The 23,310-nt window shown below is 48.3% G+C and overlaps 1 protein-coding gene across 7 annotated transcripts in view; it reads left to right on the top strand.

Moving 5' to 3' along the window:
• Positions 1 to 23,310, top strand: part of LOC131953996 (matrix metalloproteinase-2) — a 71,733-nt gene that overhangs the window by 13,524 nt on the left and 34,899 nt on the right. The window contains exon 1 of one of the 7 annotated variants that reach the window (XM_059317451.1): positions 383 to 606. The exons of 1 other annotated variant lie outside the window; for it this stretch is intronic. The gene's annotated coding sequence lies outside the window, so the exon portion shown is untranslated. Of the gene's footprint in view, positions 1 to 382; positions 607 to 9,054; positions 9,094 to 22,793; positions 22,985 to 23,310 lie in introns of those variants that run through there. 5 more of the 7 variants (XM_059317456.1, XM_059317452.1, XM_059317454.1 and 2 more) reach the window with 5 other exon arrangements.

Genomic DNA, 23,310 nt, shown 5'->3' with positions numbered 1-23,310 from the left:
TTAGGGGGGGGGGGGAGTAGGTATGAAAAACTTAATGGGGGGGAGTGGGTATGAAAAACTTAAGGGGGGGGGGGTAGCGATGAAAAACTTAAGGGGGGGGGGGGTAGGTATGAAAAAATCAAGGGGAGGTAGGTATTAAAAACTTAAGGGGGGGGGGGTAGGTATGAAAAACTTAAGGGGGGGGGGGGGTAGGTATGAAAACGTGTGATGTTCTCCAGCCCCAGCAGACGTGTGATGCCAGCAGACGAGAACTACCCGCTCTACCCGCGTACACGCTCGGCTGACGCGCGCTGCAGGCGGGAGTGAGAGGGGAGGGAGGGGTGGGGAGGCTGCACATGGTACCAGAGACAGCAGCAGTGGCCTAGTTTTGGCGTGAGTTGTTGTGGCCAGACCACGGGTGTGTGAGCCGGGTGCAGTGTGTGACGCTACTGTGTGTGCTCGTTCTCAGACACAGGCGTTAGGAGTCAGTGCTGTGGCCCCAGGAGTCAGTGCTTTGACCTAACGAGTCAGTGCTGTGACCTAAGGAGTTAGTACTGTGACCTAAAGAATCAGTGTTTTTGTGCTTTGATTTCACGGATTTTTCTGACAACTGCTGTCTGTTATGATGTAAATATTCTCTTTGTTTTGATCTAAATATAATTTTTTCCGAAGGATTTGATTCCTTTGTGTTGGACCGTGTTTAGGGTATCTGTGATTGTTTGCCTCTAGAGACGTGAGTCTGTTTCCCCGTTTACTGAGCCTGTGGTGCAGAATGAAGTATATTTCAACATTGTAATGACGAGATTTATTTTCTATTAGACTATTAGAAAGTCAATAGTTTAAAAATGACGCCATCTTTATTTGTGTTGGTATACAAAGTCATATACTTCTCTTCAGTCTCAGGGGAGGGGGGGGGGCTTGACTACTATTCTGCTAAGTGGTACCGTGAGAGGCATCTTTGACTCTGGGGCTGGGGAGGGGGGAGTGGCGGTATTCCCCAACTAATGAAGGGACACTATTGTTGGAGTTCTGACAGCCTCGCTCTGGATGTTTGAATCTTGTTGGTAGGTTGGGTCATGTTATCCACACGTTGTTGGTAGGTTGGGTCATGTTATCCACAAGTTGTTGGTAGGTTGGGTCATGTTATCCACACGTTGTTGGTAGGTTGGGTCATGTTATCCATAGGTTGTTGGTAGGTTGGGTCATGTTATCCACACGTTGTTGGTAGGTTGGGTCATGTTATCCATAGGTTGTTGGTAGGTTGGGTCATGTTATCCACACGTTGTTGGTAGGTTGGGTCATGTTATCCACACGTTGTTGGTAGGTTGGGTCATGTTATCCATAGGTTGTTGGTAGGTTGGGTCATGTTATCCACACGTTGTTGGTAGGTTGGGTCATGTTGTCCACAAGTTGTTGGTAGGTTGGGTCATGTTATCCACACGTTGTTGGTAGGTTGGGTCATGTTATCCACACGTTGTTGGTAGGTTGGGTCATGTTATCCATAGGTTGTTGGTAGGTTGGGTCATGTTATCCATAGGTTGTTGGTAGGTTGGGTCATGTTATCCACAAGTTGTTGGTAGGTTGGGTCATGTTATCCACATGTTGTTGGTAGGTTGGGTCATCTTATCCACAAGTTGGTTGTAGGTTGGGTCATGTTTTCCATAAGTTGTTGGTAGGTTGGGTCATGTTATCCATAAGTTGTTGGTAGGTTGGGTCATGTTATCCATAGGTTGTTGGTAGGTTCGGTCATGTTATCCACAAGTTGTTGGTAGGTTGGGTCATGTTATCCATAAGTTGTTGGTAGGTTGGGTCATGTTATCCACACGTTGTTGGTAGGTTGGGTCATGTTATCCATAGGTTGTTGGTAGGTTGGGTCGTGTTATCCATAAGTTGTTGGTAGGTTGGGTCATGTTATCCACAAGTTGTTGGTAGGTTGGGTCATCTTATCCACAAGTTGGTTGTAGGTTGGGTCATGTTATCCATAAGTTGTTGGTAGGTTGGGTCATGTTATCCACACGTTGTTGGTAGGTTGGGTCATGTTATCCATAGGTTGTTGGTAGGTTGGGTCATGTTATCCACACGTTGTTGGTAGGTTGGGTCATGTTATCCATAGGTTGTTGGTAGGTTGGGTCATGTTATCCACACGTTGTTGGTAGGTTGGGTCATGTTATCCATAGGTTGTTGGTAGGTTGGGTCGTGTTATCCACACGTTGTTGGTAGGTTGGGTCATGTTATCCACACGTTGTTGGTAGGTTGGGTCATGTTATCCATAGGTTGTTGGTAGGTTGGGTCATGTTATCCATAGGTTGTTGGTAGGTTGGGTCATGTTATCCACACGTTGTTGGTAGGTTGGGTCATGTTATCCATAGGTTGTTGGTAGGTTGGGTCATGTTATCCACATGTTGTTGTGCCGGCGGGGGGGGGGTAGGGTTTGTGCACTTTTAACCGACCAATTTTTCTGAAATTTGACACGTGGGTCAAGATTTGAAGACAATGAAATATGACATAAAATTTGACTTAATTGGATGTCCAATTAATTTTGAATGAATTAGTTAAAATTTTTTGAAATGAGTAGGCTGTCGTACACTACACCGAACTGCTACATGCGCATTATCATGTTCATTTGGTGCGCAATAGGTTTTAGTCAAGCAACTGTATTGTAAATAAAAATGTTAAAGTACTGAAGAAAATGCATAAAAACGTTTTTTAATAACGTTTTAATAACAAGTAATAATCTAATATATAAAAACCATGTATGCACTTCTCTCTCTCTCTCTCTCTCTCTCTCTCTCTTATAATATATCATTTTTGGGGGGGTGGGGGGGGGGTTTACACCATTACGTGCCGCATCGGGTGACACCCGACCTAGAGAAGCCACTAATATGGACTTTTGTTAAAAATAAAATGTTGGATGTTTTATATATATAAGCTAAATTTTAGTCAAGAAAGAAAAGAAAAATAAAACAATATTCGAATGTAGAAAATGTAGAAACATAAAAATAAACATATTTTTAATTTAGCAACCGGTGTTTATGATTGTGATAAGCACGAAAAAAAAACCCAATGATGTCACGTTTAAACTACGGAAAGTACACAAAACTAATGGCGTCATCTTCCAATTTTAGAATATGAAGAAATGAATTCTTTCATTCAAATTTGTTTTAGATCTAGATATAGATTCTACAAATCTACTCATCAAGACGTACGCTATGAAATGTATACAATTTTCTCGGTCAAATGAATAAAAATTACTTTAAAAACAACATGGATACAATTGAACAGCCGGGTTTTTACAAGCTTTTATTTAACTCACTTCCTATGTCGTCAGTCGACAGTCTGTCTAGATCGAAACGCAGGAGTGAAAATTCGGACACTTCTACTTGACCGATACGATTCACATTTGACACGTGGGTCAAGACATGAAGACAATGCAATCTGAAATTAAATTTGACTTAATTGGATGCCTAATTAATTTTTTATGAATTAATTAAAATTTGGACCGAATTAGTAGGCATGTCTATCCAACCACACCACACGCGTCATCACGTTCAATAGCTGCGCCATCACGTTCAATAGACGCGCAATGGTTTTTAGTCATGTAACACTATTGTAAATAAAACATGTAAAGTACTGAAAAAAAAATTCATAAAAACGTTTTAATAACAAGCTTTTATGTAATAATGCACTAAAAGTAGAAAATAAATTATACACTACTATTTAAATTACTATAAAGAAAAGCGTGGGTCTCTTCTCAAATATTAGTAAAGGTATCCAATAGGTACTAAAGTACTAAAGTGACCCACGCTTTTCTTTATAGTAATTTAAATAGTAGTGTATAATTTATTTTCTACTTTTTAGTGCATTATTACATAAAAGCTTGTTATTAAAACGTTTTTTATGAATTTTTTTTTTAACGCAATCACTTGAGTCTCTAAATCAGCGTGTGCATTTAATATGGTATTGTGTTGACTAATAAGGTATATAATTTGGTTTAATTTTTCTAATAGGTATTGATAGCCTATGTTACATTCAATGTGTTAGGATTTTTAGCTATTTAGTTATTTCTTTGCTTTGTCTCTAATATTGTTCAACGTGTAGTAAAATACATTGCGTTTTGACCAATAACTATTTCGTAAAATATTTTTCTCAAATATTATTTTCTTTATAGTTATTTAAATAGTGGTGTATTATTAAATATTTAAAGAAATAATTTATTTTCTCCTTTTTAGTTCATAAGCTTGCTATTAAAACTTGTTTATTCAACTTTAAAAGCGTATTGTATTGTTATAAAGTTTTTAAAAATATTTTTTAAAATCATAAGGTTTAATTAGCATTTTTTAAAATAAGTTTTAAATTATAAGGTTAAATAGAATCTTTTAAAATAAGTTTTAAATTATAAAGGTTAATTAACAACTTTTAAAATAAGTTTTAAATTTTAAGGTTTAATTAGCATCTTTTAAAATAAGTTTTGTGCGTTTAATTATCATTGGCAGTAGACAACTAAAATCAACTGACAACACTTGATGGGCCGAGCATTCCATGCACTCAAACTAATGCCCACACGATGCCCAGACACTGCCCACACGATGCCCACACATGTCTACGTCATCTTCGTCTGTGGCTAGATATAGTTTACCGGACCAACTAGACGGTCACTCAACTGGACGGCTGACTGGACCAACTAGACGGTCACTCAACTGGACGGCTGACTGGACCGACTAGACGGTCACGGCTGACTGGACCAACTAGACGGCCACTCAACTGGACGGCTGACTGGACCAACTAGACGGTCACTCAACTGGACGGCTGACTGGACCGACTAGACGGTCACGGCTGACTGGACCAACTAGACGGTCACGGCTGACTGGACCAACTAGACGGTCAGGGCTGACTGGACCAACTAGACGGCCACTCAACTGGACGGCTGACTGGACCAACTAGACGGTCACTCAACTGGACGGCTGACTGGACCGACTAGACGGTCACGGCTGACTGGACCAACTAGACGGCCACTCAACTGGACGGCTGACTGGACCAACTAGACGGTCACTCAACTGGACGGCTGACTGGACCGACTAGACGGTCACGGCTGACTGGACCAACTAGACGGTCACGGCTGACTGGACCAACTAGACGGTCACGGCTGACTGGACCAACTAGACGGTCACTCAACTAGACGGCTGACTGGACCAACTAGACGGTCACTCAACTGGACGGCTGACTGGACCGACTAGACGGTCACGGCTGACTGGACCAACTAGACGGCCACTCAACTGGACGGCTGACTGGACCAACTAGACGGTCACTCAACTGGACGGCTGACTGGACCGACTAGACGGTCACGGCTGACTGGACCAACTAGACGGTCACGGCTGACTGGACCAACTAGACGGTCACGGCTGACTGGACCAACTAGACGGCCACTCAACTGGACGGCTGACTGGACCAACTAGACGGTCACTCAACTGGACGGCTGACTGGACCAACTAGACGGTCACTCAACTGGACGGCTGACTGGACCAACTAGACGGTCACTCAACTGGACGGCTGACTGGACCGACTAGACGGTCACGGCTGACTGGACCAACTAGACGGCCACTCAACTGGACGGCTGACTGGACCAACTAGACGGTCACTCAACTGGACGGCTGACTGGACCGACTAGACGGTCACGGCTGACTGGACCAACTAGACGGTCACGGCTGACTGGACCAACTAGACGGTCACGGCTGACTGGACCAACTAGACGGTCACGGCTGACTGGACCAACTAGACGGCCACTCAACTGGACGGCTGACTGGACCAACTAGACGGTCACTCAACTGGACGGCTGACTGGACCGACTAGACGGTCACGGCTGACTGGACCAACTAGACGGCCACTCAACTGGACGGCTGACTGGACCAACTAGACGGTCACTCAACTGGACGGCTGACTGGACCGACTAGACGGTCACGGCTGACTGGACCAACTAGACGGTCACGGCTGACTGGACCAACTAGACGGTCACGGCTGACTGGACCAACTAGACGGTCACTCAACTAGACGGCTGACTGGACCAACTAGACGGTCACTCAACTGGACGGCTGACTGGACCAACTAGACGGTCACTCAACTGGACGGCTGACTGGACGGACTAGACGGTCACGGCTGACTGGACCAACTAGACGGCCACTCAACTGGACGGCTGACTGGACCAACTAGACGGTCACTCAACTGGACGGCTGACTGGACCGACTAGACGGTCACGGCTGACTGGACCAACTAGACGGTCACGGCTGACTGGACCAACTAGACGGTCACGGCTGACTGGACCAACTAGACGGCCACTCAACTGGACGGCTGACTGGACCAACTAGACGGTCACTCAACTGGACGGCTGACTGGACCGACTAGACGGTCACGGCTGACTGGACCAACTAGACGGCCACTCAACTGGACGGCTGACTGGACCAACTAGACGGTCACTCAACTGGACGGCTGACTGGACCGACTAGACGGTCACGGCTGACTGGACCAACTAGACGGTCACGGCTGACTGGACCAACTAGACGGTCACGGCTGACTGGACCAACTAGACGGTCACTCAACTAGACGGCTGACTGGACCAACTAGACGGTCACGGCTGACTGGACCAACTAGACGGTCACGGCTGACTGGACCAACTAGACGGTCACTCAACTGGACGGCTGACTGGACCAACTAGACGGTCACTCAACTGGACGGCTGACTGGACCAACTAGACGGTCACGGCTGACTGGACCAACTAGACGGTCACTCAACTAGACGGCTGACTGGACCAACTAGACGGTCACTCAACTGGACGGCTGACTGGACCGACTAGACGGTCACGGCTGACTGGACCAACTAGACGGCCACTCAACTGGACGGCTGACTGGACCAACTAGACGGTCACTCAACTGGACGGCTGACTGGACCGACTAGACGGTCACGGCTGACTGTACCAACTAGACGGTCACGGCTGACTGGACCAACTAGACGGTCACGGCTGACTGGACCAACTAGACGGCCACTCAACTGGACGGCTGACTGGACCAACTAGACGGTCACTCAACTGGACGGCTGACTGGACCAACTAGACGGTCACTCAACTGGACGGCTGACTGGACCAACTAGACGGTCACTCAACTGGACGGCTGACTGGACCGACTAGACGGTCACGGCTGACTGGACCAACTAGACGGCCACTCAACTGGACGGCTGACTGGACCAACTAGACGGTCACTCAACTGGACGGCTGACTGGACCGACTAGACGGTCACGGCTGACTGGACCAACTAGACGGTCACGGCTGACTGGACCAACTAGACGGTCACGGCTGACTGGACCAACTAGACGGCCACTCAACTGGACGGCTGACTGGACCAACTAGACGGTCACTCAACTGGACGGCTGACTGGACCGACTAGACGGTCACGGCTGACTGGACCAACTAGACGGCCACTCAACTGGACGGCTGACTGGACCAACTAGACGGTCACTCAACTGGACGGCTGACTGGACCGACTAGACGGTCACGGCTGACTGGACCAACTAGACGGTCACGGCTGACTGGACCAACTAGACGGTCACGGCTGACTGGACCAACTAGACGGTCACTCAACTAGACGGCTGACTGGACCAACTAGACGGTCACTCAACTGGACGGCTGACTGGACCAACTAGACGGTCACTCAACTGGACGGCTGACTGGACCGACTAGACGGTCACGGCTGACTGGACCAACTAGACGGCCACTCAACTGGACGGCTGACTGGACCAACTAGACGGTCACTCAACTGGACGGCTGACTGGACCGACTAGACGGTCACGGCTGACTGGACCAACTAGACGGTCACGGCTGACTGGACCAACTAGACGGTCACGGCTGACTGGACCAACTAGACGGCCACTCAACTGGACGGCTGACTGGACCAACTAGACGGTCACTCAACTGGACGGCTGACTGGACCGACTAGACGGTCACGGCTGACTGGACCAACTAGACGGCCACTCAACTGGACGGCTGACTGGACCAACTAGACGGTCACTCAACTGGACGGCTGACTGGACCGACTAGACGGTCACGGCTGACTGGACCAACTAGACGGTCACGGCTGACTGGACCAACTAGACGGTCACGGCTGACTGGACCAACTAGACGGTCACTCAACTAGACGGCTGACTGGACCAACTAGACGGTCACGGCTGACTGGACCAACTAGACGGTCACGGCTGACTGGACCAACTAGACGGTCACTCAACTGGACGGCTGACTGGACCAACTAGACGGTCACTCAACTGGACGGCTGACTGGACCAACTAGACGGTCACGGCTGACTGGACCAACTAGACGGTCACTCAACTGGACGGCTGACTGGACCAACTAGACGGTCACTCAACTGGACGGCTGACTGGACCAACTAGACGGTCACGGCTGACTGGACCAACTAGACGGTCACTCAACTGGACGGCTGACTGGACCAACTAGACGGTCACTCAACTGGACGGCTGACTGGACCAACTAGACGGTCACGGCTGACTGGACCAACTAGACGGTCACGGCTGACTGGACCAACTAGACGGTCACTCAACTGGACGGCTGACTGGACCAACTAGACGGTCACTCAACTGGACGGCTGACTGGACCAACTAGACGGTCTCTCAACTGGACGGCTGACTGGACCAACTAGATGGTCACTCAACTGGACGGCTGACTGGACCAACTAGACGGTCACTCAACTGGACGGCTGACTGGTAGTCTAGTTAATCTAATTAGGGAAATTTTGGTGGTGATGGTGGGGAAATTTTGGTGGTGATGGTGGGGAAATTTTGGTGGTGATGGTGGGTAAATTTTGGTGGTGATGGTGGGTAAATTTTGGTGGTGATGGTGGGGAAATTTTGGTGGTGATGGTGGGGAAATTTTGGTGGTGATGGTGGGGAAATTTTGGTGGTGATGGTGGTAAATGTGTGAGATGACTGTGATGTCTGGTATGTCGAACGGCTGCGGGGCGGGGTGGCGTGGAGACCTACAGCCTGTTGTAGATCGATACGTCGTGCGCTGAATATTTCTGTCGTCATTTGACCGTGTGTGTGGCGGTGTGTCGACTTCACGTGAGTTTTTGTGTGGGGTAACTGTGTTGTGTGGGGGACGTGTGTGTTGTGTGGAGGACGTGTGTGTTGTGTGGGGGACGTGTGTGTTGTGTGGGGGACGTGTGTGTTGTGTGGGGACGTGTGTGTTGTGTGGGGGACGTGTGTGTTGTGTGGGGGACGTGTGTGTTATGTTGGGGACGTGTGTGTTGTGTGGGGGACGTGTGTGTTGTGTGGTTGACGTGTGTGTTGTGTGGGGGACGTGTGTGTTGTGTGGGTGACGTGTGTTGTGTGGGGTAACTGTGTTGTGTGGGGGACGTGTGTTGTGTGGGGGACGTGTGTGTTGTGTGGGGGACGTGTGTTGTGTGGGGTAACTGTGTTGTGTGGGGGACGTGTTGTGTGGGGGACGTGTGTGTTGTGTGGGGGACGTGTGTGTTGTGTGGGGGACGTGTGTTGTGTGGGGTAACTGTGTTCTGTGGGGGACGTGTTGTGTGGGGGACGTGTGTGTTGTGTGGGGGACGTGTGTGTTGTAGGTATGTGTGTGGAGAAGGTAACGTGTGTGTGTGTTTGTGTTCGTGTAACAGTTCTCACATTATGATCACATGGCGGTGTTAGACTTGTGAGGTCCTCTTGTCCACTAGCCGTCCACTCCAGGGCCATCTTGTCCACTAGCCGTCCACTCCAGGGCCATCTTGTCCACTAGCCGTCCACTCCAGGGCCATCTTGTCCACTAGCCGTCCACTCCAGGGCCATCTTGTTCACTAGCCGTCCACTCCAGGGCCATCTTGTCCACTAGCCGTCCACTCCAGGGCCATCTTGTCCACTAGCCGTCCACTCCAGGGCCAACTTGTCCACTAGCCGTCCACTCCAGGGCCATCTTGTCCACTAGCCGTCCACTCCAGGGTCATCTTGTCCACTAGCCGTCCACTCCAGGGCCATCTTGTCTACTAGCCGTCCACTCCAGGGCCATCTTGTCCACTAGCCGTCCACTCCAGGGCCATCTTGTTCACTAGCCGTCCACTCCAGGGCCATCTTGTCCACTAGCCGTCCACTCCAGGGCCATCTTGTCCACTAGCCGTCCACTCCAGGGCCATCTTGTCCACTAGCCGTCCACTCCAGGGCCATCTTGTCTACTAGCCGTCCACTCCAGGGCCATCTTGTCCACTAGCCGTCCACTCCTTAAAGGGCCATCTTGTCCACTAGCCGTCCACTCCAGGGCCATCTTGTCCACTAGCCTTCCTGTCCTTGTAGGGCCATCGTCTGGCCATAAAACAACTCGTTTACACAGATTGAGATTCTTATCTCGAGGGGGGGGGGCGAGAGTGATAAGAGCTGGCATAGCTGATCATCTGTCCAAGTTGGATTTGTTCCCACAAAGTTTTTACCATTTTGAGAGGCTCTCAATGACACATAGCTAATTAACCATCTAATCAGCATCTTTAATTACTTCTAATATTCATAAAGTTGATTGGCTCACCTGCTGACCCGCCCCACCCCAGAAAAAAGTCACAGATGAAAAAGTTATTAATGTGGGGGTTTTTAAGCATGTTTATAAACGATAAAGTATTATTGTTTATAACACTAAGTATAAATACTGTAACCTAATTTAGACAGTAACCACAAATTTTGCAATGAATTTGGTTAAACACACACTAGAAATATTAATTATAAACAAAATTTAGGCAGATCGTTGTGTTTTGCATGTTTTTTTTGCCGTTCCTTAGTCGGCTTCTCCTCAGTCGACCATGTCCGTCCATATTGTGTGTTGTTGACGTTTTGCGTCAATGACAGCCTTTGTACCGTGTCGGCTTTATGGTTTGATCCTATGCTTTGTTATGTAATGAGCGTGATTAAGGTGGTTGAGCTATTGTTGCAATGATTTAAGGACAGCAAGCCACATTAACTTGATTAACTACGTCTTTATGCCATTTCGAGCTAATTTAAAGTTAGTATTTCACAAACACTATGAACAAAAAGAGAAGGTTGGAATATTTTATTAAATTCTATTAAATATTGTGTATACAGGAATTAAAACGTAAATACTTTGCACTAAATATTTACGTGTGTTATAAATATCACTATACGAATACAAACTACGCATATTTCATTATATTTAATTAATCTAAGTTGATTTGCACTTTCTGAATATTTAAAACATAAAAGTATTAACAAAATCTATGCAAATATTTATTTGTGACTTTTTTTCCTGTGTTTTTTTTCCTGTTTTTTTCTGTGACATTTTTTCCTACAATCGCTAACTACCCATACCCCCACCCCAGCTAACCCCCCGCCCCCTCCCCGTGTATTGTGACCTAGGATCATATACTCTGCTGACTCAAGCGTTAACTCAATCTTCATCCCACCAACCATTTATTCACCCCTAACCAGCAGTCCCTAACCCAAACGTGAGGTGATCTTAACCATCACCCAACCCTCCAGTCCCAGTGGGAGAAAAACTCACGTCTGGTGATGACGTCATATTTATCGTGAGCTCACCAACAATCTGGTCACACGTCAACGGCTGTCGTCTGCCCAGCGTCTGCAGACTCCCGCCATATCGGACAGACGACCAACCTGTTTACTTCTGCTATCACAGCCAGCAGAACTGACTGTCTGACGTCAACACCCACCTCCACCCCTCCCCCCAACACCCACCTCCACCCCCCCCCCCCTAACCTGCTCAAGACTCAGCCTTAACTGTGACCAGCATTATCTCAAATGTAGAAGACGCCCCCCCCCCCCAATAAAGTAGAGGATCAACCTATTCCACCACGTCACGTGATGAAGGCTGTAATACCGTCCAGTGTCCGGCTTTCATCACGTGATCCATGTGTGTCTGGGCGTGGACTGAGTGGTCGCTCCTCTTTCACCCCCACCCCCGCCACACACATAAAAACACGCACATATACACACACAACTACACTCATACAACACTGAGTCATGCCACATCTTCTGATACAGAATCCTCTCCCTAGGAAAGATCACCCCCCCCCTTTCTTTACTCAGCGCAGCTGCATAACTGCAGCCCCCCCCCCAATTTAACTGTTTTGACTGCGCCCCCCCCTTCCTAAAGTCACCTTGACCCAATATTTTAAACGATTCCTATTAAACCAGGTTGTGGGTAATTGACTGAAGAGATGCGTAACTTGCCTCACGGCGGCACGTGAGCTACTCACCCATCACGTGACCTACTCACACATCTCTGCCTGCTACTGTACAGCCTCGAGTGAGCAGATGGAGCCACGGCTTGTTTTTCACCCGTGGTTGTCTAGGCTCACCTTGATACACGGGTTACACGGGTTACACGGGTCACACGGGTTACACGGGTCTTGACACACGGGTTACACGGGTCTTAATACACGGGTCTTGATACACGGGTCTTGATACACGGGTCTTGATACACGGGTCTTGATACACGGGTCTTGACACACGGGTCTTGATACACGGGTCTTGATACACGGGCTACACGGGTCTTGATACACGGGTTACACGGGTCTTGATACACGGGTCTTGACACACGGGTCTTGATACACGGGTCTTGACACACGGGTCTTGATACACGGGTCTTAAAACACGGGTCTTGATACACGGGCTACACGGGTCTTGATACACGGGTCTTGTATCCCGAACATATGTTGACCCCCACTCCAACACACAGCCCTTACTGCACTTGCTGACCTCACTGACCATCCCATGCCCAGTCATTCACGAGTCACCGTGACGTCACGTGACTCGGGTGTTTAAAAAAAGGTTGGGCACACTTTACCTGGGCTTGGCATGTCTTTTCATACCCACGGTATCGATACAAAGACTGTCACGACACAAATCGAGTATCGATACGCTTACAGTATCGATCAGATGGAGCGACGTGTACAAAACCTGGCCATTCAGCTGCCACATTGGCTGGCCAGTTTACCTGGCATGGATGTTTTTCATCAGACAATTTGGCCAGAACGGATTAAGACATTGGCCATCAGACAGTGTGGCCAGGCCCATAAAATGTAAGCACGCATGTTTTCATAGGCGAAAACAATCCTGTTCATTCGCAACCTCCCCACCTCTCCCCACCCCCCCTCCCCACATCTCCCCACCTCTCCCCTCCCCACCTCTCCCCTCCACACCTCTCCCCACCTGTCCCCTCCCCACCTCTCCCCTCCATACCTCTCCCCTCCACAACTCTCCCCACCTCCCCCTCCCCACGTCCCCCCTGCCGTCCCCTCCCAATGTTGAGTAGCGGTTTGTTTTCTCTCATTAGCTACTGATAGGTTCACGGGTTGCGTGCACTTAATTAGTTGGCCTTTGTTGAGTTATTTTAGTGGGGGGGGGGGGGGGCGTTTGAAGAGTAGGGCGTGACGAAACTGGAAACACATCTGACCGTAAGTGATTAGTTACTGCACCTGACCCCACAACTGACCCCACAACTGACCCCACAACTGACCCCACAACTGACCCCAAACCTTTTTTGTGAACCTGGCACAAGTGGTCACTGGGGGGGGGGGGAAGGGGTGGGGCTGTACGTGTTGTGTGTGTTCGTGTTGTGTGTGTACGTGTTGTGTGTGTACGTGTTGTGTGTGTGTGTACGTTGTGTGTGTGTGTACGTGTTGTGTGTGTACGTGTTGTGTGTGTACGTTGTGTGTGTGTACGTGTTGTGTGTGTACGTGTTGTGTACGTTGTGTGTGTGTGTGTACGTGTTGTGTGTGTACGTGTTGTGTGTGTGTGTGTAAGTTGTGTGTGTGTGTACGTGTTGTGTGTGTACGTGTTGTGTGTGTGTGTGTACGTGTTGTGTGTGTACGTGTTGTGTGTGTGTGTACGTTGTGTGTGTGTGTACGTGTTGTGTGTGTACGTGTTGTGTGTGTGTGTACGTTGTGTGTGTGTGTGTACGTGTTGTGTGTGTACGTGTTGTGTTGTGTGTGTACGTTGTGTGTGTGTGTACGTGTTGTGTGTGTACGTGTTGTGTGTGTACGTTGTGTGCGTGTACGTGTTGTGTGTGTACGTGTTGTGTACGTTGTGTGTGTGTACGTGTTGTGTGTGTACGTGTTGTGTGTGTACGTGTTGTGTGTGTACGTGTTGTGTGTGTACGTGTGTGTGTACGTGTTGTGTGTGTACGTGTTGTGTGTGTACGTGTTGTGTGTGTACGTGTTGTGTGTGTACGTGTTGTGTGTGTACGTGTTGTGTGTGTACGTGTTGTGTGTGTACGTGTTGTGTGTGTACGTGTTGTGTGTGTACGTGTTGTGTGTGTACGTGTTGTGTGTGTTCGTGTTGTGTGTGTACGTGTTGTGTGTGTACGTGTTGTGTGTGTACGTGTTGTGTGTGTACGTGTGTGTGTACGTGTTGTGTGTGTACGTGTGTGTGTACATCTTGTGTGTGTACGTGTTGTATGTGTACGTGTTGTGTGTGTACGTGTGTGTGTACATGTTGTGTATGTGTACGTGTTGTGTGTGTACGTTTTGTGTGTGTACGTGTGTGTGTGTACGTGTGTGTGTACATCTTGTGTATGTGTACCTGTTGTGTGTGTACGTGTTGTGTGTGTGTGAGTGTACGTGTTGTGTGTGTACGTGTGTGTGTACGTGTTGTGTGTGTACGTGTTGTGTGTGTACGTGTTGTGTGTGTACGTGTTGTATGTGTACGTGTTGTGTGTGTACGTGTGTGTGTACATGTTGTGTATGTGTACGTGTTGTGTGTGTACGTTTTGTGTGTGTACGTGTTGTGTGTGTACGTGTGTGTGTACATCTTGTGTATGTGTACGTGTTGTGTGTGTACGTGTTGTGTGTGTACGTGTTGTGTGTGTACCTGTTGTGTGTGTTCGTGTTGTGTATGTGTACGTGTTGTGTGTGTGAGTGTACGTGTTGTGTGTGTACGTGTTGTGTGTGTACGTGTTGTGTGTGTACGTGTTGTGTGTGTGTACGTGTTGTGTGTGTACGTGTTGTGTGTGTACGTGTTGTGTGTGTACGTGTTGTGTGTGTACGTGTTGTGTGTGTACGTGTTGTGTGTGTGTTCGTGTTGTGTGTGTACGTGTTGTGTGTGTACGTTGTGTGTGTGTGTGTGTACGTTGTGTGTGTATGTGTGTACGTGGTGTGTGTGTACGTGTTGTGTGTGTACGTGTTGTGTGTGTACGTGTTGTGTGTGTACGTGTTGTGTGGGTACGTGTTGTGTGTGTACGTGTTGTGTGTGTGTGTGAGTGTACGTGTTGTGTGTGTACGTGTGTGTGTACGTGTTGTGTGTGTACGTGTTGTATGTGTACGTGTGTGTGTACATGTTGTGTATGTGTACGTGGTGTGTGTGTACGTGTTGTGTGTGTACGTGTTGTGTGTGTGTGAGTGTACGTGTTGTGTGTGTGTACGTGTTGTGTGTGTGTACGTGTTGTGTGTGTACCTGTTGTGTGTGTTCGTGTTGTGTATGTGTACGTGTTGTGTGTGTGAGTGTACGTGTTGTGTGTACGTGTTGTGTGTGTACGTGTTGTGTGTGTACGTGTTGTGTGTGTACGTGTTGTGTGTGTACGTGTTGTGTGGGTACGTGTTGTGTGTGTACGTGTTGTGTGTGTACGTGTTGTCTGTGTACGTGTTGTGTGTGTACGTGTTGTGTGTGTGTACGTGTTGTGTGTGTGTACGTGTTGTGTGGGTACATGTTGTGTGTGTACATGTGTGTGTACGTGTTGTGTGTGTACGTTGTGTGTGTGTACGTGTTGTGTGGGTACGTTGTGTGTGTGTGTGTACGTTGTGTGTGTGTGTGTGTACGTGGTGTGTGTGTACGTGTTGTGTGTGTACGTGTTGTGTGTGTACGTGTTGTGTGTGTACGTGTTGTGTGTGTACGTGTTGTGTGTGTACGTGTTGTGTGGGTACATGTTGTGTATGTACATGTTGTGTGTGTACGTGTTGTGTGTGTACGTGGTGTGTGTGTACGTGTTGTGTGTGTACGTGTTGTGTGTGTACGTGTTGTGTGTGTACGTGTTGTGTGTGTACGTGTTGTGTGTGTACGTGTTGTGTGGGTACATGTTGTGTATGTACATGTTGTGTGTGTACGTGTTGTGTGTGTACGTGTTGTGTGTGTACGTTGTGTGTGTGTGTGTGTGTGTGTACGTGTTGTGTGTGTACGTGTTGTGTGTGTACGTGTTGTGTGTGTACGTGTTGTGTGTGTACGTGTTGTGTGTGTACGTTGTGTGTGTGTGTGTACGTGGTGTGTGTGTACGTGGTGTGTGTGTACGTGTTGTGTGTTTACGTGTTGTGTGTGTACGTGTTGTGTGTGTACGTGTTGTGTGTGTGTGTGTGTACGTGGTGTGTGTGTACGTGTTGTGTGTGTACGTGTTGTGTGTGTACGTGTTGTGTGTGTACGTGTTGTGTGTGTACGTGTTGTGTGTGTACGTGTTGTGTGTGTACGTGTTGTGTGTGTACGTGTTGTGTGTGTACGTAATGTATACAGCGACACTTATGACTGAACTAGCTAGGCCGGCGTAAGCTGCTGCTGTTGAACGAAATATCCCATCATTTCAATCTTTCATCATCGGGACTCCCCCGAGGCTAATAATAGATGAGCCAACATTTTTTAAACAGTGTTGTTTCCCGTTTTTGGCAAAGTGTTGCGGGCCGTGTGTTGCGGGCAGTGTGTTGCGGGCAGTGTGTTGTGTGCAGTGTGTTGTGGGGAGTGTGTTGTGGGCAGTGTGTTACGGGCAGTATGTTGTGGCAGTGTGTTGTGTGCAGTGTGTTGTGGGGAGTGTGTTGTGTGCAGTGTGTTGTGGGCAGTGTGTTGTGGGCAGTGTGTTATGGGCAGTGTGTTGTGGCAGTGTGTTGTGTGCAGTGTGTTGTGTGCAGTGTGTTGTGGGGAGTGTGTTGTGTGCAGTATGTTGTGGGTAGGTGTGTTGTGGGCAGTGTGTTGTGGGCAGTGTGTTGTGGGCAGTGTGTTGTGGGCAGTGTGTTGTGGGCAGTGTGTTGTGGGTAGGTGTGTTGTGGGCAGTGTGTTGTGGGTAGGTGTGTTGTGGGCAGTGTGTTGTGGGTAGGTGTGTTGTGGGCAGTGTGTTGTGGGTAGGTGTGTTGTGGGCAGTGTGTTGTGGGTACTGTGTGCTATCTGAGTGTGTATACGAGCGCGAGAAGGGCTGTGTGTGGGCTGTGTGTGGGATGTGTGTGGGCTGTGTGTGGGCTGTGTGTGGGATAAGTGTGGGCTGTGTGTGGGCTGTGTGTGTGATGAGTGTGGGCTGTGTGTGGGATAAGTGTGGGCTGTGTGTGGGCTGTGTGTGGGGTGCTTACATTTGTGATTACACACCGTTGTGTGTAACTAAGGTGACTGCGGTATATCGATCACGTCACGTGATAACCGTGTGTCTAATGGACGACTTGAAGCGCGGTTAGTCAGGTCGTTGACTCGTCATGTGACCTACTACCCAGCGGCTGCCGGGGGGGGGGTTGAAGGAATCCGAGATTAGTTTTTTCTTTTTCGATATATATATATATATATATATATATATATATATATATATATATATATATATATATATATATATATATATATATATATATCATTATTCGATACCTACTGTATTCGACACCTACTCCATTCAATACCTACATTCGATACCTATAATTAAATAAATACTTGAAGCGACTCTAACTATATCCACTACCCAGGATACTATCGATTTGAAACCTTTTGTATTTGAATCTTTGAGGCTTTCCCACATTGGCACACCCTGCCACCCCCTTACCGCTAGGTGGAATGACCTAGGCACGCGCCGGGCAAATATTGGACGACTCGATGCTCTTTGTTCTGAAGACGATCTAACGATTGGAGGCTCAATGGACAGATGACGTCACGATCTCATCGACTGATGACGTCACGATCTCATCGACAGATGACGTCACGATCTCATCTACAAATGACTTCTCTAACTCAGACCCTAACTAATGGTTGTGTGGGGATGGGGCGGGTGTGTGGCGATGTGTGAGTGAAGCACATCTGACTGTGTGGCGATGTGTGAGTAAAGCCAGCACATCTGTGTGGCGGTGTGTGAGTGAAGCACATCTGACTGTGTGGCGATGTGTGGGTGAAGCACATCTGACTGTGTGGCGATGTGTGAGTGAAGCACATCTGACTGTGTGGCGATGTGTGAGTGAAGCACATCTGTGTGGCGATGTGTGAGTGAAGCACATCTGTGTGGCGATGTGTGAGTGAAGCCAGCACATCTGTGTGGCGGTGTGTGAGTGAAGCACATCTGTGTGGCGATGTGTGAGTGAAGCACATCTGTGTGGCGATGTGTGAGTGAAGCACATCTGTGTGGCGGTGTGTGAGTGAAGCACATCTGTGTGGCGATGTGTGAGTGAAGCACATCTGACTGTGTGGCGGTGTGTGAGTGAAGCACATCTGTGTGGCGATGTATGAGTGAAGCACATCTGTGTGGCGATGTGTGAGTGAAGCACATCTGACTGTGTGGCGGTGTGTGAGTGAAGCACATCTGTGTGGCGATGTGTGAGTGAAGCACATCTGACTGTGTGAGTGAAGCACATCTGACTGTGTGAGTGAAGCACATCTGACTGTGTGGAGATGTGTGAGTGAAGCACATCTGACTGTGTGAGTGAAGCACATCTGACTGTGTGAGTGAAGCACATCTGACTGTGTGAGTGAAGCACATCTGACTGTGTGGCGATGTGTGAGTGAAGCACATCTGACTGTGTGAGTGAAGCACATCTGACTGTGTGAGTGAAGCACATCTGACTGTGTGGCGATGTGTGAGTGAAGCACATCTGACTGTGTGGCGATGTGTGAGTGAAGCACATCTGACTGTGTGAGTGAAGCACATCTGACTGTGTGGCGGTGTGTGAGTGAAGCACATCTGACTGTGTGGCGATGTGTGAGTGAAGCACATCTGTGTGGCGATGTGTGAGTGAAGCACATCTGCCTGTGTGGCGGTGTGTGAGTGAAGCACATCTGACTGTGTGGCGATGTGTGAGTGAAGCACATCTGTGTGACGATGTGTGAGTGAAGCACATCTGACTGTGTGGCGATGTGTGAGTGAAGCACATCTGTGTGGCGATGTGTGAGTGAAGCACATCTGTGTGGCGATGTGTGAGTGAAGCACATCTGACTGTGTGGCGGTGTGTGAGTGAAGCACATCTGTGTGGCGATGTGTGAGTGAAGCACATCTGACTGTGTGAGTGAAGCACATCTGACTGTGTGAGTGAAGCACATCTGACTGTGTGGCGATGTGTGAGTGAAGCACATCTGACTGTGTGAGTGAAGCACATCTGACTGTGTGGCGATGTGTGAGTGAAGCACATCTGACTGTGTGAGTGAAGCACATCTGACTGTGCATGACCAGGAGACGAGTGTCTGACCTGAACTGGGTCACGCTAATTAATGACGAATAGTTAATGAACACCGCGAGGCAGGCTGACAACCAATGAAATATGGAGATAAGTTGCCGTCTGAGAGCAATCTCGTTGTATGGGCGCGGGGAAGGGGGGGAGCGGGGAGGGGGTGAGCGGGGAGGACTAGTTTATCGAGAGGTGTGGTTGGGGCTAGGGGGGAGGGGGCGCGTACTATTTCAATGTTTCTTGTGCCGGCCGTCCATCTGGGTTTTGATCCACCACAGCATGGGACGTAACTGAGATTTCATCCAACATTTGATTGGATGTGGCTTTGAGATTGAATGTCAAGTTCAAGGTCATAACAAATAATTTATGTCACTCACTAGCGTGTGAGATCTCTCACAACTCACACCGTTTCTCAATTTATTGCCCCATTCACATCAGTCTATTGCGATGTTTACACCAATCTATTTGCCCTATTTACACCAGTCTATTGCCCTATTGACATCAATCTGAGCTCCTGAATTCATGAAACCGACCAAATGAGCGGTCAAATCGGCAGGTGGTCACAGAGGTCAGTTGACGTTGCCAGGCTACCCGGAAGTTGCTTAATGGCGCCTTATGGGAACGTGTTGGATGTATGTCACTCTGTGTGTTAGGGAAAGTGTGTGTGTGTCTAAACGACTGGTTTAGAAATGTTTACATTATGACGTCACCCATTCATAACGAGGCGTGTGAATGCAAGAGGGTGTCGACGTGGTGAGGGTAGGGGAAGGTGTGAGGGTAGGGGAAGGTGTGAGGGTAGGGGAAGGTGTGAGGGTGTCGACGTGGTGAGGGTAGGGGAAGGTGTGAGGGTGTCGACGTGGTGAGGGTAGGGGAAGGTGTGAGGGTAGGGGAAGGTGTGAGGGTAGGGGAAGGTGTGAGGGTAGGGGAAGGTGTGAGGGTAGGGGAAGGTGTGAGGGTAGGGGAAGGTGTGAGGGTAGGGGAAGGTGTGACTCACTTCAAACTAATACTGGCCGTACTAGGTTTTTTTTTTACACTGCGGAACATTTGTTGCTGAACTTGTCGAATGTGTTGATATACCAAGTTGCTGAACTTGTCGAATGTGTTGACATAACAAGTTGCTGAACTTGTCGAATGTGTTGATATAACAAGTTGCTGAACTTGTCGAATGTGTTGATATAACAAGTTGCTGAACTTGTCGAATGTGTTGATATAACAAGTTGCTGAACTTGCAGTTTGTCAATGCCCGTGTGTGAGGGGGTGGGGTGGGGTGGGGTGGGGGGACGGGTACCCCGCAGTGACCCCAGCCAGCGGAAGGTCACGCGGGAGTTGGAGGATTATGTAACAGATTTTAAGTTCTACGTGAAGGCGGTTGTTGACATTTCCACCCGGGGGAGAGGAAGGGAGGGAGGGGGGGGGGGGCTCTAATGTGGGCTCTAGTCCGCCGTTCGCTGGCTGGCCCACAATTGTTGTCAATCTGCGGGTAGGCATGCCCTGGTCGCTAGCTTTGGCTGTTGACTTTGTTTATAAACATTATAGCAATTTTTATAAGGGTTCCTTATTAGACGAGAGGTCACGCTAGGCTAGAGGTCACGCTAGGCTAGAGGTCACGCTAGGCTAGAGGTCACGATAGGCTAGAGGTCACGCTAGGCTAGAGGTCACGATAGGCTAGAGGTCACGATAGGCTAGAGGTCACGCTAATCTAGAGGTCACGTTATGTTATCTAAACGTTGCATAATTTACTATGACTATTTCTTACTACTTTATTTCAAAGCACTAATTATTTCACGCATCTCTCCGTGGTGTGAGGAGGGGGGGGGGAGGCAGCGCCCGGACAAAACAGAAACAAAACTAAATTTTTATAAAAAGTTCGACAGCCCCCTAAAAATTGTACGAAAGAAACCGTGTCGAAGAACTGAAATCCTATCAGGTTTTTTAAAAAGATTCACGTACCATTTAAATTTTTTTATGCCTGATCTGTGCCCCCCCCCCCCCCCCCCCCCCCCCCCCATAGCCTTGGTTATCAGCACACCTAAACTGTGTGAAGCAGCTTAAAGTTATTAGAACCAGTTAGTTATAGAAAATTTCTAGTCATTTGTTACATTAAAAAAATCAATAAAATTGAATGAAATACAACGGCCTACATGGCGCATAACAAGTTGATACGTGTAATAAAGTCGGAGGCCATCTCTGCTAACACTAATTAAGAAATGAGAAGAGGAAAGACATTCTGGTGTACAGACACAATACACATATGAGCAGACGATCAAAGTTAATTATAAATCAAGATGACTAATTACGGTAATACCAGCCCAGACAAATACAGCGGAAGTGATGTCATCCGTCTGTATATTGGCTTGTCACGTGATAATCTTGGGCTAATAATTGGTGACTAAATGAATGAATGACCTCACAAACACCGCCCACAAACACCGCCCACAAACACACCACCACCACAAAAACCAAACTAGCGCGGACGTCCTGTGAAAGTGACGTCCCAATGTGGTCCAACTCTCGTGAAAGTGACGTCCCAATGTGGACCAACTCTTGTGAAAGTGACGTCCCAATGTGGACCAACTCTCGTGAAAGTGACGTCCCAATGTGGACCAACTCTCGTGAAAGAGACGTCCCAATGTGGTCCAACTCTAGTGAAAGTGACGTCCCAATGTGGACCAACTCTCGTGAAAGTGACGTCCCAATGCGGACCAACTCTGGTGAAATTGACGTCCCAATGTGAACCAACTCTGGTGAAAGTGACGTCCCAATGTGGACCAACTCTCGTGAAAGTGACGTCCCAATGTGGTCCAACTCTTGTGAAAGTGACGTCCCAATGTGGTCCAACTCTTGTGAAAGTGACGTCCCAATGTGGACCAACTCTTGTGAAAGTGACGTCCCAATGTGGTCCAACTCTTGTGAAAGTGACGTCCCAATGTGGTCCAACTCTTGTGAAAGTGACGTCCCAATGTGGTCCAACTCTTGTGAAAGTGACGTCCCAATGTGGTCCAACTCTTGTGAAAGTGACGTCCCAATGTGGTCCAACTCTTGTGAAAGTGACGTCCCAATGTGGTCCAACTCTTGTGAAAGTGACGTCCCAATGTGGACCAACTCTTGTGAAAGTGACGTCCCAATGTGGACCAACTCTTGTGAAAGTGACGTCCCAATGTGGACCAACTCTTGTAATTAACTTGTGAGGCCAAACCGTAACCCAACCCGCCCCTTCCGTCCCGGCTAGGGCAGCCATGATAAAGACTGGAATTTGATATGGGGTCGGGTTTGGGGAGGGGGGGGTGGCTGATATGTGGTTGGGGGTGTGGGGCTAATATGTGGTCGGGGGGGGGGGGGCTGACATGTAGTCGGGGGTGAATCGAAGTCGACTTAGGTAGGCACTTGTTCCAATTAACTCTGCGCACTTGAAGTCTGGATGTATCTACGACTGCTAGCAAGAGTCGCCAGATTTTGGCCGTAGGTTAGGCCGAGTTTGACACAAAGCGAAATAAATAATTTGGAAAGGTTTCGCTCACATGAGAAAGTGTTTTTGTGAAATTTGAAGTGCCGGAACTATTCGGTTTCAAGTGAAGTGTTGGAAAGTTCACGAACATTGTGGGCGTATCATGTGCTGCGTATGACATGTGCTGTGTGTGACGTGTGCTGTGTATGACATGTGCTGTGTATGACATGTGCTGTGTATGACATGTGCCGTGTATGACATGTGCTGTGTATGACATGTGCTGTGTATGACATGTGCTGTGTATGACATGTGCTGTGTATGACATGTGCTGTGTATGACATATGCTGTGTATGACACGTGCTGTGTATGACATGTGGCATCTTTTTCATGAAATCGTTCAATTTATTTTCTTCGGTTGCTGAACGTTTATAACACGTGTTTGTGTCTGATCTAATTGAATGGCGTTTCTGTCAATTACCATCCGTCAATTATAATTAG

This window comes from Physella acuta, unplaced genomic scaffold (genome assembly GCF_028476545.2).
Source record: "Physella acuta isolate Inbredline_101_S28 unplaced genomic scaffold, ASM2847654v3 ptg000969l, whole genome shotgun sequence".
Classification (NCBI taxonomy): Eukaryota; Metazoa; Mollusca; class Gastropoda; family Physidae; genus Physella; species Physella acuta.
This window is presented reverse-complemented; position numbering and strand designations above follow the sequence as displayed.